We start from the raw sequence: 19,582 nt of genomic DNA on the forward strand, positions 1-19,582 counted from the left end.
CGGATGGGAGAGAGAGAACAGGAGAGAGACGAGTATATTTTCCAGGTGGGAAAATTGTCGAAATGGGGATAATATTTCCTTATTATGAAAGGCGGTTCAAAATGTCGCTTTCTAGCCTATCCACGTCAACTGACTTTACCCGCCCCTTGATCAGGAATCGACGGCTTGATGGAGCAAAATGGCACAGATAGGGCAATACGGTCGCATGGCGTCCATCCCGTCTCTCTCGAAGCTTCCTCTCCAAGGCAGAGCGAGAGGGCTTCGCACTCGAGCCCTGCCATCCATCCCGGCTCTCGAAGGTTCTTGTCCAAGGCGGAGCTGGAAGGCCTCGCGCTCGAGCCCTGCCATGCCACAGTCTGACCAGAGCCGCACGCGCTCGACCTCCACCATCCCTTCCCCAGCCTCTACCTCCCTCGCTTCCCAGCGGCGCTCCTTTATCTGGCCCCAACTCTGCTTGTCGCAGGCTCGCGGCTCCTCCAACTCCCACCGTGACCATGATAGGGACCGAGAACAGGAGCGTAGGGATGATGGACCGACTGGAGAAGATGGTGGAGCGGGAGTGTCAGAAGGAGCTCCACGGCGTGGTTGACGACTTGGAGGAAGCTGGCCGATAAGAGGTAATGTTCTAGCGCTCTGCGTAGCAGTGCTAGAAGTTTTCTTGTGGTCGTCCATTGCAATCAAACAAAGGTCGTGAGGATGCAAGGCCCTGAATAACATCACTAGCACCAGGTTCCCTAGACATTCAAAGAGATGGTGGCTTGATGACAGGTATTTGTGGAGGGTCGTGGAATGGAAATCGATCATGAAAAAATAAAATGTGTATGCCTCTCAAAGCAATGTTCTATCATGGATCAACTGTCATACTGTGTTCGGTATGTGACCGAATCATAATTATTCTCGCTTTTTATTATAAGAATTTTTCGTAATAACATAGTGTGATCAAGTAATTATTACATCGGGAATTCTAAGAGATGTTGTTTTATTCTGCAGCACCTGCTAATAGTTTCTGCTAGAGCTCTCATTCGATGGGACTACATTTCAGAAAGAAAAGAGACCAACTGTCCACTGTTGTGGCCCCTAGGGGAAATTTTCTTGGACAAAAAGAACATGCACTCCTCAAGTTGGCGACTTGACATTACTTTTTCATCAACTAAAGGAGAAAATATATCCAATACCTATTATGCCCTGGCACATAAACATTGTGTAGTTCCAGTGTTTCCTGCATTTCATTTTTTAATTGGGTTTCACAATCTGGTGGCCTACAGTGTGATGTCTTTTATTCCTCGGAAGGATGGTTTTGTTCCAGTCGGCATGGCAACATGGTTTTATCAAGACTTAAGGAGCACTGTTTTTTCAGTAAAATCTGAACTAGAATGATCCATGGTGTCTGTTTTATGGGAGTGTCTATGCATAAGCCTCACAGACAAAAATCTATTGATCATGTCTCCAGTCTAACAAGGAGTTTGCATTTGGAATCATCTTGCATTCTAGCTAGCCTGGCCAAATTTTAATCTCCCTGCAAAATATGGCCTCCATTTACATTGGGTTTCTACCAAATTTTGTTATTTTGTTGGTCTGGCTTTGGCTTGTCCTAGCAAACAAACCTGATGATGTTGTCAAGAAGGCTATGGACTTTATCAAATCTACAAAAAGGTGTTGTTTAATCATGCATGCTTATTCTATGTTTTGCCAATGTGTAGTGTGGATATTCTTTCAAATCCTTTTTCGTCAGATTTTGATGTTTTCTCCAGTTATTTTCAGGTTTTATGATACTCGCGACAATAGGGAGGTTGCTTTTGATTACATCTTCATATTCTTGCAAGCTTTGACAATTTCATTTATGCAGAGCAAGTGGCAGGTTTGTATTCTGGATTTCTGGTTCATTCTTGTGTTAACACACGACATGGCAAAAAAATCCTGACTTGATTCCATCAGTGCCTTGAACGCCTTGAATGACTGGAATTCCGTCAGTACCACAAGAAAATCTCTGCTGGATACTAGATAAAATATTAAAGTAGGTCCAAAAAGGCAATGGCGAGGCTATCCACGTCGTCAAAAAAATTGAACTGTTTGATTGCCAATCAACGATTGATAGCTCCTTTGCTCCCCTGCTCCCACCGTCTCTGGATACTTCCGTTTGATTCGACGCTTGGCCATCTCTGGGAGAGGTGAGAGAGGGGGCGCACTGATATGGCGAAGGGGGTCGGAGTCCATGAGGAGCCTCGAGAGCATGGTGAGGGCAGTGCGCTGCGACTTGGTGCCGACGTAGTTGCGGATGACGCGGTCGGCCGTGGCCGCCATCACCTTGTGTTCCAGCTTCGACATGAGCCGCCGCATCGCTCCGCCAGCTAGAGCCGCTGCCCGACGCAACCTGCTAGGCGTACAGTGATGACAGGTATGCTAAAACTAGCTTCTACATGTATTCACTTGCAGCAGCTATGACCAGAGAAATCATGCTCTTATTTTGTTTCAGGCTGTTTGCAATAGTAGATTCCTGGTTACGAAGTGTGATTCTTCCATCATGGTATTGTATAAATTATGAAATCATATATTGGTAAAGCTGATTAGCGTTAGCACTGGTTAGCCCATGACCTTGCATTTGTCTATTCAGGAGAAAATCATTTCTTAGTGATACCGTTTGCTTCATCCCAGATTTACCAGTACAGGTATGTTTTCTTGCGTTTGAATATTGGAGATCTTGATGATGAGATGGTAACCTTTCTATTATAATTTTTACTGAAAATTTCTACATTATTATTCATTTATGAAAGTGATGTCCAAAATAAGGTGAACGATCTATATTTTGTCACCTGCACATCACAATTCACAACCTAATCTTTTGACTACATTTTGTAGCCAGCGCCTATGAGATAACCATGTTACAACTTTCTTAAATATCAGCTTAGTTTCCTGTTAGCTAACACAATATACCTTTCCTAATTGGTTCAACGGTTGATTCCATTACAAAGTAATCAACTATAGAATTATTCGTTTGTGAAGAAACATAGAAGCATGCTTCATGACTAGCCTTAATCAATTTTGATTGAGAGAATACAAAGGGAGGGAGGGAGACAAATATTCTTAGGTTACAAATTTGCATATTCAAAAACAAATTAAATTTTTTTGGTCAACTTGAACTTGATGTTTTTCTTTTTTGACGCAATATGACGAAAGACAGGAATATAGAATTAAAAAGCATCATGTCACAAGAACCTAAATATATGAGTACGTTTTCAGACTTTTCTAGGTTATATCCAAAATGGCAACAACGAAGCCACCCACGTCATCAAAAAAATTCAGACTATCTGATCGTCAATCAACGGTTGATGGTTCCTCTCGCTCTCCTGCTCCCTTCGTCTTTCGATACTTCCCACCGGCTTTGGATACTTTTGTTTGATTTGACGCTTGGCCATTGGATGCCTCTCCTCACTCCTTCCGCCTCGTCTTTCTTCCTCCTCACTCCATCCTAGCCCAACAAAAGAAATGCTTGAGTCATTACTCTGTACCGCCTCTTCTAGTAGCATAAATCTGAATGTGTCATCCTCAAAGGCATTAGCTGAATCACTTGATAATGCAAAGGTGAATTTTTTGTGTATTATATTACTTTTTGGATACTTTGTTATATATGATAATGGGCTCTTATGCTGACTCTTTATTACTACATAACACGCATAGCATTGACTCTTGCTTGAGCAAGCTTCTTATAATTTTGGAGAGTAGATGCATGACACAAGTAATGGAAATGAAGTCCCTATTCTAATTTACTAATTTCAATGAATCCATATAACTCTCCCTGTTGCAACACACAGGCAGTTTATTTCTGCAGTGGATATTTGACATTTTCTTGAGTACTACCATTACGGGCTTGCAGCTTTTCTTTACACTCATTTCACTTCTCCCATTCGCAGACATGCATGCAGGTTTGTTTTCCATCCTTAGATACTCCGATGCATGAAAATAATCTCTTTGATGTGTTGTATATAATTGTGAATCTAAAGCCATTAAAGGCATGTACTTAGCTACTTTCTTCACCTGTCCTTCTAGCTCCTTAGCCTTTAGGATAATTGTAATCTAACCTTTCTTTTTGTTGATTGCATGTAGCATGAGTAAAACTGTTGCAAAAAAATTTGCTGTGATTCTCTACCTATTAGTTGACTACAAAGATATAGTGATGTTTGCCACTAATTATAATCATTTTTTCTCTATGAGGGAAATTTGTGTCACACCCGGGCTTTAAGGAACAAAGCCAGGTGCATCTCATACATGCGCCAAGAAGACAACATATATAATAACAGAGTGTATAGAGATAAATGTCACAAAACATCAGAGTATTTATTACATAGCGGAAGACTTATTACAAAATAAAACAATAAATATAAAATGAACTAAGGATCGTTGGCGCCAATGTCAACTGAGAAACGCCACCTAGATCAGATCAAACTCCTCGCCTTGTGGCTCCTCCAGAACCACCTGCTCCTCTCCTGTGGGGGGGGGGTGTGAGACAGCAAGAGTGAGCTCACACATGTTCATCGCTCAACAAGTTGTGGGGAATAATGTGGCATGAACTCACCAAAGGTGGGAGTTCATGAAGTGTAAGGCTGATCAATGAAATAAAGGTTGAAGCTGAGCATTGCTTTTATAAGTTGGTCCAAATTTTATTAGCAGTTACTAAGTGTAAGTAAATACCAAACCATAGTAATAATAAATAAAAGTAGTAGTAAAATAATCCCAGATGCAATGAAATGACAAATTAAGTTTAAGTTCCATAAATTAATCATGTGAGTGTCCGAGCCGCTCATGACCGTGAGCACGGCTAGTATACCAGTTTTACACTCTGCAGAGGTTGCGCATCTTTACCCACAAGTCGTGTTACCCATTTGCCACGGAGTTGATCAGACCCCATACACCTCTACCAAGGAAGCGAGGCAGGGTACCACTACGAGGCCTTTACAAAGTTCCACTAGCTTCAGACTACCCGCTACAGTTTATAGGAAGCTCCAATGCAGGGTTCTTGTCTGACCGCCATCGCAGCAAAATCAACCAAGGACCTCCCTACACTGACCACTCCCCTACTGCCCTTGCCCCTTTCGGGTAAGGTAGCCCTCCACTAGCTTTCCTAGTTAATCAGCCAAGGACGTCCCATTAAACCCTTGTGTTAGCACTATTTTCCCGGGTGGTTCTCCATGTTCCCATTAGCATAATGATCTTAACATGAACAGTAAAGAATAAAACAGATAATAAAAAGTATAACAATGAGTGATGAATATCTCTATACCCAAATCCACATAAAGCAATAGCATGAACTACCCAAAACTTTAGTAGTAAAACCAGTGGTGAAACAAGGTATAAAGATAGTCAAATCTAGGGTATCCTATTGGGTCCCAGCAAAATTATCCTATGCAGATCATTACGAATAATAAAAACATGAATGGGTAAAAGAAGTGATCAAGGGCACAACTTGCCTTCAACGAGCTCCTGCTCAGCAGTCTCTACCAGCTGAACCTCAGAATCCTCTGTAGTTTGCTCGTCTACTCGCATCAACACAATACATACATAGTATAGCAAAAATTAACATTACACCAAACATAAAAATAAAATACACAGTAATAATCTAGTCATTAAAATGAGATCATAGGAACTGGAATTATTAATTTTGGATGTATAGATTTTAAGTTATGGATTTTCTAAGGTTTTATGCATTTATTATAGGATTAAGTGGAAAATAAATTTAAATGTGTATTTCATGTAAAAACAGTGGTACTATTTAATATATAATACTATTACAAAATTATAGGAACTGGAATCATTAAATTTGGAGTTCATGTGCATTTTCTACAATTTAAACAAGTTCTAACATTTATTTATGCACTAAAAATTGATTTCTGATATTAATTCCTGATTTTCAATGCTCTCTGGATTGGGCCCCAAATTCTAGAAAGCGCAGGGGTGTTGGCGCAAAAGATCCTAAGACACAGACTAGCCCGGGAAGGACTGCGAGTTGTTTTCTGTTTTAGTCAGGGTTTCTTTAGCAAATTTGACACGACGAAGGGGTATTGAGTATTAGGAACCGCCCAATCTAAATCTTGCGGTTCAGATTAAATTCAGATGTATATGAATCTGTATGCAATCACCACCCTTAGATCGGAGTTCAAAGGTCTGGATTTTATGCGATTGAGCCCATCCCGAACCGTCCGATCAGAACAACGGCTCCGATCGAGTCGCACAGCGGATGAAGGTTTAGATCTAATCCGACCGTCCATTCGGAAATCAGTGGTCATGAACTCGACCCCATCCCTTGACCACAAGCCACGGCGACGCGTCCAGCCACCCGGCGACCGAGCACGCCGGTGACCCCCAACTAGTGATTCGGAGCGCCTATACCACGATTACCCAAGGCTACGCGAAATTGAGAGTGTGGCGGACCCAGGAGAGTGCTTATTACCAGCAACGGTGAGGTGAAGGAGCCGCACCACGACGCGAGGTGGAAGGATGGCGCACACCCTGCTCCGACGAGCAATTCCGATGGATCAGGCGACGATCTCCAAGCGGTGTGGCCACGTCTACTTTTCCTAGGGTCTGGAGGAGCTCTTGGGGACGATTCCGAGGCCTTGGACAATGGTCAGCCAAGTTTTCCCCGGCGGCGGCGGACAGACTTTGTGTGGAACGCGGTTGTGCAGGCGGCTGAGGCGAGAGAGAGGAGTCGCAAGGTCAACGGAGAAGTGGAGAGGGGCACAAAGGGCACCAATTTATGCCCCGCAGACCCTGGCACGGAATGGAGGGAAGTCGCCCACGCCCGCGAGGATCACGACGGCAAATCCGAGCAACCCATGGAATCCACAGTTCTGTTGAGCTCGTATCAGGAGTAAAAATGAGCGCGCACTGAGGCCCACCTACAGACCCACGGTCGCGCCAAGAGCAAGGGGGTGAGAGGAAGTTGGCCGGTGGGGTTTGTTGAGGCAAGTCCGGCTAGAAGCGAGAGAATCGCTCGGCTTGTTGAGATTCCAGTCCACCGCGGTCGTTGCTTCAGTTGGGGGAGAAGAAGACCCACCCTGACCTGCGGGACCCACCAGGAAATGGCACCGGGTGCGCGTCCACGGAAGGGGGATGGGCCACGCAGTGGGAATGGGCTGAATCTGAGGTTACGCCGGCCCAAGTAGCGGTTTAACCCCCCCTTTTTTATTTTATTCTTTCCTTATTCCAATTTTCGATTTGAATTCAAGTTTAAATTTAACCTTGTGGCTCAATAATTACAAATTATATTCGTGCAGTTAAAAGTACTAACTTGGAGATATTTTAGATATATTATTTATATTTTTATATCCTTTATCTTTTCTTTTCTTTTCTTAATTCTATTTTCAAATTCTTATTCAAACTTGTCTCATAATTTAAAGTGCAAAGGCTACATAACAAGAACTTCGGCATGATGCACATTTTATTGAGGTATAATTTATTTTAGCCCTGCCTCCTAATAATTCTTTATGAATGAAAAGGCATTACACAAAATTTTATCCCTTTCTTTTATATTCCAAAAATTGGGTATTACAAATCCTACCCCCCTTAAAATAATATCGTCCTCGAGATTTAAGAAGATCTAGGGAAAAGATGGGGAAAGTCTACGCGAAGCTCTTCTTCTCTTTCCCAAGTAGCTTCATCTTCACCATGGTGACTCCATTGTACCTTGCACATCTTAATCACCTTATTTCTTGTAACTCGAGTCAAAGTGTCCAAAATCTTGATAGGGTACTCCGCATAAGTCAGGTCATCTTGAACACTAAGGTCCTCCATTGGTAGCTGCTCCTCAGGTACCCGGAGGCACTTCTTTAGCTGGGACACATGGAATACATCATGTACATCTGACATATGATCGGGTAACTCCAGTTGATATGCAACTTCTCCCACTCGCTTTAAGATCAAGAAAGGTCCAATGAAGCGAGGGGACAACTTTCCTTTAACTTTAAATTTCCTCATACCCCGGAGTGGTGACACCTTCAAATAGACATGATCACCCTCCTTAAACTCCAATAGTCTTCTCCTATTATCAGCATAGCTCTTTTGCCTGGATTGTGCAATTCTCAAATTTTCTCTTATCATTCGAACTTGTTCTTCTGCCTCTTGAATAAGTTCAGGCCCAAAGAACTGTCTTTCTCCAGTTTGATCCCAATACAGTGGAGTCCTGCACTTTCTACCATATAAAGCCTCGAATGGTGACATCTTCAAACTGGCCTGATAGCTGTTATTATAAGAAAACTCAGCATAGGGTAAACTCTTCTCCCAAATGCCACCATGCTTGAGAGCACAAGCTCTTAACATATCTTCCAGCACTTGATTAGTCCTCTCTATCTGTCCATCAGTCTGGGGATGGTAGGCTGAACTAAAATTCAACTTTGTATCCAAGCTCTCATGCAACTTCTTCCAAAATCGAGAAGTGAACTGCGATCCTCGATCAGACACGATCTTCTTAGGTACTCCATGTAGACAAACTATCCGAGTCATATACAATTCTGCTAGCTTGGCTCCCGTGTAATTAGTCCTCACAGGTATGAAATGAGCCACTTTTGTCAATCTGTCTACAATCACCCAAATAGAGTCATACCCAGCAGGGGTGCGGGGTAGTCCAATAATAAAATCCATACCAATTTCTTCCCATTTCCACTCAGGAATCTTAAGCGGGTGCAATAGTCCAGCGGGTCTTTGATGTTCGGCCTTGACTCTTCGACACACATCACACTTAGCCACATGAGCAGCCACATCTCTTTTCAGTCCATACCACCAATACTTTTGCTTCAAATCCTGATACATCTTAGTGCTTCCAGGGTGGATGGAGTAATCATAATCATGAGCTTCTTTCAATATAGCCTCACGGAGGCTATCGATCTCTGGAACACATATCCGATCTTTGAACCATATAGTACCTTGCTCATCCTCCGTGAATTCCGGAACTCGACCTTCCGTAATCAGATCCTTAATCTCTTGAATCTTAGCATCACCAACCTGACCTTTACGAATCTCTTGCTCCAAGGTAGGTTCTAATTCAATGGTAACTCCTTCAGTGTGTGTAACAATTCCCAAGTTGAGTCTCTCAAAATCTTTTGCTAATTCATCGGGTAGCTGGACAACAAAAGCGGAGTGAACATGCTCCTTCCGACTTAAGGCATCTGCAACCAAATTCGCCTTGCCTGGATGATAGTGAATCTCCAAATCATAATCCTTAATGAGCTCCAACCAACGGCGTTGCCTAAGGTTGAGATCCTTCTGAGTGAATATATACGTCAAACTCTTATGATCCGTATATACTTGGCACTTAGTCCCCATAATGTAGTGTCTCCAAATCTTAAGTGCATGCACAACTGCTGCCAGTTCCAAGTCATGAGTGGGGTAGTTCAATTCGTGTTTCCGCAACTAACGAGACGCATAGGCGATCACATGTCCTTCTTGCATAAGTACACATCCCAATCCTTGTCCACATGCATCACAATAAATGTCAAATCCTTTCTGTAGATCTGGCATAACCAATACTGGTGGAGACATCAATTTCTTCTTCAATTGATCAAAGCTTCCTTGACATTTGTCATCCCACTTAAATTCTCTTCCTTTCTCCAGAAGCGAGGTCATAGGCTTGGCAATCTTTGAAAATCCTTCAATAAATCTCCGATAATATCCTGCAAGCCCTAAGAAACTCCGAATCTCAGTAACTGTAGCGGGCACTCTCCACTCCATAATCTCCTTGACCTTAGCAGGATCCACTGCTATTCCTCCATTAGAAATAATATGTCCAAGGAATGGCACCTTATCAATCCAAAACTCGCACTTGCTAAACTTAGCATAGAGTTGATTATCTCGCAGCTTCTGTAGCACCAACCTTAGATGTTGTTCATGATCACTTTCATTCTTAGAATAGATAAGAATATCGTCGATGAACACCACGACGAATCTGTCCAAATACTCCATAAACACCTTATTCATCAAATTCATGAAATAAGCTGGCGCATTGGTTAATCCAAATGACATAACCGTAAACTCGTATAATCCATATCGAGTTGAGAAAGCCGTCTTAGGAATATCCGATGGTCTAATCTTCATTTGATGGTATCCCGATCGGAGATCAATCTTCGAGAATACCCTGGCTCCTCTCATCTGATCAAACAAATCCTCAATACGGGGTAAGGGATACTTGTTCTTCACAGTAACATCATTAAGAGATCTATAGTCCACACACATCCGTTGCGATCCATCCTTCTTCTGTACAAATAACACCGGTGCTCCCCAAGGTGAGGAACTCGGACGAATGTACCCAGCCTCTTGCAACTCTGTTAACTGTTTCTTAAGCTCCTTCAGTTCTTCTACAGCCATCCTGTATGGTCGCTTGGAAATAGGGGTAGTCCCAGGTAACAGATCAATAACAAACTCAACTTCCCTATCTGGTGGCATCCTTGGTAATTCCTCTGGAAAGACATCCGGAAAATCTCTAACCACCCGGATGTTGTCACCAACAAACTCCTCAGGTATAAAGAACATTGCACGCATGGATGGGGTGGTTACTGCAATATTAACTTGAAATGTTTCTCCTTTAGGACTAGTGAGCTCTATAGTACCTCTACCACATGCTATAATGGCCTTTGCCTTCCTTAACCATGACATACCAAGAATTAGATCTATACTGCTGGCATCTAATATTATAGCAGTAGCTCCAAATTCTCTTCCCATAATTGATAATGTCAATCTACGTGTCATTTGATTCGCCTCAATAGGCCCTTTAGGTGTAATTACTATCATTGGTTTTCTCATATTTAGCAGTGGTATTTCATTTGTGTTGGCATATCGAGCAGACATGAATGAATGTGTAGCACCAGAATCAAATAATATTGTTGCAGGAAGGGCATTAATGTAAAACATACCGAGTACGATGTCAGCACCATCAGGAGTATCATCAACGCTGACTTGATTCACCCTGGCTATAGAATATCCCTTGCCAGGAGTCTGTTGCTTGTTCTTAGCTGGTGTACCAGAATTTCCCATCGGACAAGCATTAGCATAGTGCCCAATCTGACTGCACTTGAAGCATGTAGGGCCGGTCTTCTGTCCTGTAGGCCTCGTCGGGGTGCCAGTGGGAGTGGCCTGACGTGTAGGTGTCCGTGGAGACCCCTGTGGAGCATACTGAACTGGGCGTGGTCCTCCTGGTCGAGTCGGTGTACCCTGTGGTGGAACGTAGCGGGTACGAACACTGCTGCTACCCTGTCCCTGTGAGATAGCCTTCCTCTTCAAATCACCCAGTTGAACACGCTTGTGTTCAATAGCAAGAGCCTTATCCAGTAGCCTCTGAAATGATGGAAAGGTGTGCGCAACCAGTGCATACTGCAAGGGTCCATTCAGTCCTTGAATAAAATGCTCCTGCTTCCTCTCATCCTCAGCAACTTCCTCCGGAGCATATCTCGACAGCTGAATAAATTTGTCTCTGTACTCGCTGACCGACATGTTGCCTTGCTTCAACGACAGAAACTCCTTCTTAATCTTTATCATACCAGCTGGAATATGGTAGTTCCTGAATTGTGTATTGAACTCCGCCCAAGTAATAGTATCAGCAACATCATGGGCAGCAGTATAAGAATCCCACCAGTCAGCAGCAGGACCTGTCAGACGACCTGAGGCATAAAGAACTTTCTCCCTGTCTGAGCATTGGGCGATGTTGAGCATCTTCTCAATTGACTTCAACCAATCATCTGCATCAAGTGGGTCTGGCGAACTGGCGAAGGTCGGTGGCTTATGACTCATAAATTCCCGGTGCTTATCACGAGGTGGAACTGGTGGTGGTGGTGGAGGCAATGGCACTTGTTGCTGTTGCTGCTGTTGTTGAAGTTGTTGTTGCAGCTGCTGTTGTTGCGCCCTTCTCTCCTGGCGTATCTCTTCTCTCTCCTAGCGCAACTCCTGGCGTATATCTTCTCTTTCCTGACGCATCTCCTAGCGTTCTTGCTACATCTGGGCACGCATATCAGCCATAGTGTCCGCCATTTGCTGCATCACCGCCATCTGTGCTGCAATCAGTGGATCAACTCCGCCTGGTGGAGGATTAGGAGGATTCATCCCTGCTGGCTGTGGCTGAGGTTGTCTATATATCCTTCGAGTATGTCGATTAGGAGGCAAATCAATTCCACCACCCCTCCTGGTATTGACCATCTGAGTTAGATATATATGGTAAGAGAGAGTAGTAGACAAGGCAGTAATTACGAATCATGTTACTTTGGGGGATTTATTAGCTAAGCAGTTTAATGTTTTACCTACCATGGCTAATTTATTACCTTATAGTGGTACATACTAAGATGTCTATATATAATACTTCAATCAATCAAAGAAGCAAATCAGACACTTTTTATCAGAACAATCAAACAACATTTTTAAATATAGAAAATAGTTTTGATTTTTGTCTTAGGCTTCCTATCTCTTAAAAATGTCACAGGGGTAGGGATTCCAAGGTGTGAAATCTGTCTTGTCTTGGAGTAGAAAAGGTAAGAATGATCAGAGTAGAACAGTAGAAGGTGAGACAGGATCAAGGTAGGTGTAGAAAGAATCAGAGTTAGGTAAGTATAGAATGACTCAGAATAAGATAAGTAGGTAAGGGTTTGTCCATTTCTATCTAGGTTTCGTCCTACAGTCAACATTTGCCTCTGATACCACTTCTGTCACACCCGGGCTTTAAGAAACAAAGCCAGGTGCATCTCATACATGCGCCAAGAAGACAACATATATAATAACAGAGTGTATAGAGATAAATGTCACAAAACATCAGAATATTTATTACATAGCGGAAGACTTATTACAAAATAAAACAATAAATATAAAATGAACTAAGGATCGTTGGCGCCAATGTCAACTAAGAAACGCCACCTAGATCAGATCAAACTCCTCGCCTTGTGGCTCCTCCTGAACCACCTGCTCCTCTCCTGTGGGGGGGGGGGTGAGACAGCAAGAGTGAGCTCACACATGTTCATCGCTCAACAAGTTGTGGAGAATAATGTGGCATGAACTCACCAAAGGTGGGAGTTCATGAAGTGTAAGGCTGATCAATGAAATAAAGGTTGAAGCTAAGCATTGCTTTTATAAGTTGGTCCAAATTTTATTAGCAGTTACTAAGTGTAAGTAAATACCAAACCATAGTAATAATAAATAAAAGTAGTAGTAAAATAATCCCAGATGCAATGAAATGACAAATTAAGTTTAAGTTCCATAAATTAATCATGTGAGTGTCCGAGCCGCTCATGACCGTGAGCACGGCTAGTATACCAGTTTTACACTCTGCAGAGGTTGCGCATCTTTACCCACAAGTCGTGTTACCCATTTGCCACGGAGTTGATCAGACCCCATACACCTCTACCAAGGAAGCGAGGCAGGGTACCACTACGAGGCCTTTACAAAGTTCCACTAGCTTCAGACTACCCGCTACAGTTTATAGGAAGCTCCAATGCAGGGTTCTTCCCTGACCGCCATCGCAGCAAAATCAACCAAGGACCTCCCTACACTGACCACTCCCCTACTGCCCTTGCCCCTTTCGGGTAAGGTAGCCCTCCACTAGCTTTCCTAGTTAATCAGCCAAGGGCGTCCCATTAAACCCTTGTGGTAGCACTGTTTTCCCGGGTGGTTCTCCATGTTCCCATTAACATAATGATCTTAACATGAACAGTAAAGAATAAAACAGATAATAAAAAGTATAACAATGAGTGATGAATATCTCTATACCCAAATCCACATAAAGCAATAGCATGAACTACCCAAAACTTTAGTAGTAAAACCAGTGGTGAAACAAGGTATAAAGATAGTCAAATCTAGGGTATCCTATTGGGTCCCAGCAAAATTATCCTATGCAGATCATTACGAATAATAAGAACATGAATGGGTAAAAGAAGTGATCAAGGGCACAACTTGCCTTCAACGAGCTCCTGCTCAGCAGTCTCTACCAGCTGAACCTCAGAATCCTCTGTAGTTTGCTCGTCTACTCGCATCAACAAAATATATACATAGTATAGCAAAAATTAACATTACACCAAACATATAAATAAAATACACAGTAATAATCTAGTCATTAAAATGAGATCATAGGAACTGGAATTATTAATTTTGGAGGTATAGATTTTAAGTTATGGATTTTCTAAGGTTTTATGCATTTATTATAGGATTAAGTGGAAAATAAATTTAAATGTGTATTTCATGTAAAAACAGTGGTACTATTTAATAGAGAATACTATTACAAAATTATAGGAACTGGAATCATTAAATTTGGAGTTCATGTGCATTTTCTACAATTTAAACAAGTTCTAACATTTATTTATGCACTAAAAATTGATTTCTGATATTAATTCCTGATTTTCAATGCTCTCTGGATTGGGCCCCAAATTCTAGAAAGCGCAGGGGTGTTGGCGCAAAAGATCCTAAGACACAGACTAGCCCGAGAAGGACTGCGGGTTGTTTTCTGTTTTAGTCAGGGTTTCTTTAGCAAATTTGACACGGCGAAGGGGTATTGAGTATTAGGAACCGCCCGATCTAAATCTTGCGATTCAGATTAAATTCAGATGTATACGAATCTGTATGCAATCACCACCCTCAGATCGGAGTTCAAAGGTCTGGATTTTATGCGATTGAGCCCATCCCGAACCGTCCGATCAGAACAACGGCTCCGATCGAGTCGCACAGCGGATGAAGGTTTAGATCTAATCCGACCGTCCATTCGGAAATCAGTGGTCATGAACTCGACCCCATCCCCTGACCACAAGCCACGGCGGCGCGTCCAGCCACCCGGCGACCGAGCACGCCGGTGACCCCCAACTAGTGATTCGGAGCGCTTATACCACGATTACCCAAGGCTACGCGAAATTGAGAGTGTGGCGGAACCAGGAGAGTGCTTATTACCGGCAACAGTGAGGTGAAGGAGCCGCACCACGACGCGAGGCGGAAGGACGGCGCACACCCTACTCCGACGAGCAATTCCGATGGATCAGACGACGATCTCCAAGCGGTGTGGCCACGACTACTTTTCCTAGGGTCTAGAGGAGCTCTTGGAGACGATTCCGAGGCCTTGGATAATGGATAGCCAAGTTTTCCCCGGCGGCGGACAGACTTTGTGTGGAACGTGGCTGTGCAGGCGGCTGAGGCGAGAGAGAGGAGTCGCAAGGTCAACGGAGAAGTGGAGAGGGGCACAAAGGGCACCAATTTATGCCCCGCGGACCCTGGCACGGAATGGAGGGAAGTCGCCCACGCCCGCGAGGATCACGGCGGCAAATCCGAGCAACCCATGGAATCCACAGTTCTGTTGAGCTCGTATCGGGAGTAAAAATGAGCGTGCACTGAGGCCCACCTACAGACCCACGGTCGCGCCAAGAGCAAGGGGGTGAGAGGAAGTTGGTCGGTGGGGTTTGTTGAGGCAAGTCCGGTTAGAAGCGAGAGAATCGCTCGGCTTGTTGAGATTCCAGTCCACCGCGGTCGCTGCTTCAGTTGGGGGAGAAGAAGACCCGCCCTGACCTGCGGGACCCACCAGGAAATGGCACCGGGTGCGCGTCCGCGGAAGGGGGATGGGCCACGCAGTGGGAATGGGCTGAATCTGAGGTTACGCCGGCCCAAGTAGCGATTTAACCCCCCCCCCTTTTTTTTATTTTATTCTTTCCTTATTCCAATTTTCGATTTGAATTCAAGTTTAAATTTAACCTTGTGGCTCAATAATTACAAATTATATTCGTGCAGTTAAAAGTACTAACTTGGAGATATTTTAGATATATTATTTATATTTTTATATCCTTTATCTTTTCTTTTCTTAATTCTATTTTCAAATTCTTATTCAAACTTGTCTCATAATTTAAAGTGCAAAGGCAACATCACAAGAACTTCGGCATGATGCACATTTTATTGAGGTATAATTTATTTTAGCCATGTCTCCTAATAATTCTTTATGAATGAAAAGGCATTACACAAAATTTTATCCATTTATTTTATATTCCAAAAATTGGGTATTACAAATCCTACCCCCCTTAAAAATAATCTCGTCCTCGAGATTTAAGAAGATCTAGGGAAAAGATGGGGAAAGTCTATGCGAAGCTCTTCTTCTCTTTCCCAAGTAGCTTCATCTTCACCATGGTGACTCCATTGTACCTTGCACATCTTAATCACCTTATTTCTTGTAACTCGAGTCAAAGTGTCCAAAATCTTGATAGGGTACTCCGCATAAGTCAGGTCATCTTGAACACTAAGGTCCTCCATTGGTAGCTGCTCCTCAGGTACCCGGAGGCACTTCTTTAGCTGGGACACATGGAATACATCATGTACATCTGACAGATGATCGGGTAACTTCAGTTGATATGCAACTTCTCCCACTCGCTTTAAGATCAAGAAAGGTCCAATGAAGCGAGGGGACAACTTTCCTTTAACTTTAAATCTCCTCATACCCCGGAGTGGTGACACCTTCAAATAGACATGATCACCCTCCTTAAACTCCAGTAGTCTTCTCCGGTGAATTATAGCGGAGGGCACCATAGAATTCTCGAGAGTGGCTGGTTTGAAGTGTACGACCCTGGTGCACCGGACACTGTCCGGTGGCACACCGGACAGTACGGTGCGCCAATTCTCAGCACACTCAAGTTCTTTGCTCCGTTTCAAATTGAGTCCCTAACTTGATTCTTTTATTGGTTTGTGTTGAACCTTATGCACCTGTAACACATGAGTTCTAGACAAACTAGTTAGTTCATGTGTTTGTGTTGACTATCAACCACCAAAATTAAGTATATGAAATGGTTAAGCCAATTTCCCTTTCAATCTCCCCCTTTTTGGTGATTGATGCCAACACAAACCAAAGCAAATAACAAGTGCAGAAATGTAACTAGTTTGCATTTGGAATGTGCATAGGTTATTTGGAATTAAACCAAATTGAAATCTCATTACATTCGAATGGATTGCTTTTTCTTTTATTTAGCATTTTGGACCACTTTTGCAGCACATGTTTGTTTTTGCAAATTCTTTTGGAAAGTTTTTTCGAAGTCTTTTTACAAATAGTCAAAGGTATATGAATAAGACTGCAAGAAGCATTTTCAAGATTTGAAATTTCTCCCCCTGTTTCAAATGCTTTTCCTTTGACTAAATAAAACTCCCCCTAAATGAAATTCTCCTCTTGGCTTTCAAGAGGGTTTTGAGATAGATATCAATTTGAAACTTTATTTTCACAAATCAAGTGAAACATAAATACCAATAGATATCAGATATTAATTTGAAAATGCACCAATTGAAAAATATCGATTAAAACTTCATTTTGAAAATTTTTGAAATGGTGGTGCGGTCCTTTTGCTTTGGGCTTAATATTTTCTCCCCCTTTGGCATTAATCGCCAAAAACGGAGACTTTGAGAGCCTTCTTGCTTCTTACTCCCCCTTTAGGGCCTAATATTTTCTCCCAAACGGTAATATAAATATGAGTGAAGGATTATACCATTAAGAGTTTGTGGAGTAACGACAAAGGGTAAATGATACCGTTAGAGTTGAGTGGAAGCCTTGACTTTGTCAAATACTCCATTTCCCTTTCAATCTAAGACTAATCATAAAGATATACTTGAAAACACATTAGTCCTAGTCTTGGCACAAGAAGAATAAGAAATATGCATTTGCACCATATGAAAGAGACATGATCAAAGGTACATAAATGAGCTATGTGTGCAATGTTTCAATCAAAATTCCGAGAATCAAGTATATTTAGGTCATTCCTAAGTTTAAAGGTTTTCTCATCTAGTGGCTTGGTAAAGAATCGGCTAATTGGTTTTGGGTATTAACATAAGCTATTTCAATATCCCCTTTTGTTGGTGATCTCTTAGAAAGTGATACTGAATGTCTATGTGCTTAGTGTGGCTGTGTTCAACGGGATTATCTGTCATGCGGATTGCACTCTCATTATCACATAGCAGAGGGACTTTACTCAATTTGTAGCCATAGTCCCTAAGGGTTTGCCTCATCCAAAGTAATTGCGCACAACAATGGCCTGTGGCAATGTACTCGGCTTCGGCGGTGGAAAGAGCTACAGAGTTTTTGTTTTTTAAGCCCATGACACCAGGGATCTCCCCAGAAGCTGACAAGTCCCTGATGTGCTCTTCCTATCAATTTTACACCCTGCCCAATCGGCATCGGAATATCCTATTAAGTCAAAAGTGGATCCCTTGGGGTACCAAAGCCCAAACCTAGGAGTGTAAACTAAATATCTCATGATTCTTTTCACAACCCTAAAGTGAACTTTCTTAGGATTTGCCTGGAACCTTACACACATGCATACATAAAGCATAATATCCGGTCAAGATGCACATAAGTAGAGTAAAGATCCTATCATCGACCGGTATACCTTTTGATCTACAGATTTACCTCTCGTGTCAAGGTCGAGTTGCCCATTGGTTCCCATGGGTGTCTTGATGGGTTTGCCATCCTTCATTCCAAACTTCTCAAGTATGTCTTAAATATACTTTGTTTGGCTGATGAAGGTGCCATCATGGAGTTGCTTGATTTGAAATCCAAGGAAATACTTCAACTCCCCCATCATTGACATCTCAAATTCCTGTATCATGATCCTACTAAACTCTTCGCAAGTTGACTTGTTAGTAGACCCAAAAATAATATCATCAACATAAATTTGGCATACAAACAAGTCTTTTGCAACAGTTTTAGTAGAGAGAGTAGGATCAGCTTTACCGACTTTGAAGCCATTAGTGATAAGAAAATTCTGTAGACATTCATACCATGCTCTTGGGGCTTGTTTGAGCCTATAAAGCGCCTTTGCGAGTTTATACACATGGTTAGGGTTCTCACTATCTTCAAAGCCAGGAGGTTGCTCAACGTAGACCTCTTCCTTGATAGGTCCATTGAGGAAGGCATTTTTCACGTCCATTTGATAAAGCTTAAAGCCATGGTAAGTAGCATAGGCAAGTAATATACGAATTGACTCAAGCCTAGCTACGGGTGCATAAGTTTCATCAAAATCCAAACCTTCGACTTGTGGATAACCTTTGGCCACAAGTTGGGCTCTATTTCTTGTCACCACACCATGCTCATCTTGCTTGTTGTGGAATACCCACTTGGTACCTACAACATTTTGATTAGGACGTGGAACTAAATGCCATACCTCATTCATCGTGAAGTTGTTGAGCTCCTCTTGCATAGCCACTACCCAATCCGGATCTCTTAATGCATCCTATATCCTGTATGGCTCGATAGAAGACACAAAAGAGTAATGTTCACATAAATGAGCAACTCGAGATCTAGTGGTTACCCTCTCATGAATGTCACCAAGGATGGAGTTGACGGGGTGATTTCGTTGAATTGCTTGGTGGACTCCTGGGTGTGGCGGTCTTTGATCCTGAATTTCTTGATCATCTTCCTTATATTGATCATCTTCATCTCCCCCTTGATCCATGTCCTCCTCTTAAGGTGGCTCATTTTCTTGATTTTCATTGTCATCATCTTGAGACTGTTCCTCATCTTGGGTAGGTGGAGATGCTTGGTTGGAAGATGACGGTTGATCTTGTGCTTGTGTGGGCTCTTCGGATTCCTTAGGACACACATCCCCAACGGACATGTTCC

The sequence above is a fragment of the Zea mays genome, chromosome 7 (genome assembly GCF_902167145.1).
Source record: "Zea mays cultivar B73 chromosome 7, Zm-B73-REFERENCE-NAM-5.0, whole genome shotgun sequence".
Lineage (NCBI taxonomy): Eukaryota > Viridiplantae > Streptophyta > Magnoliopsida > Poales > Poaceae > Zea > Zea mays.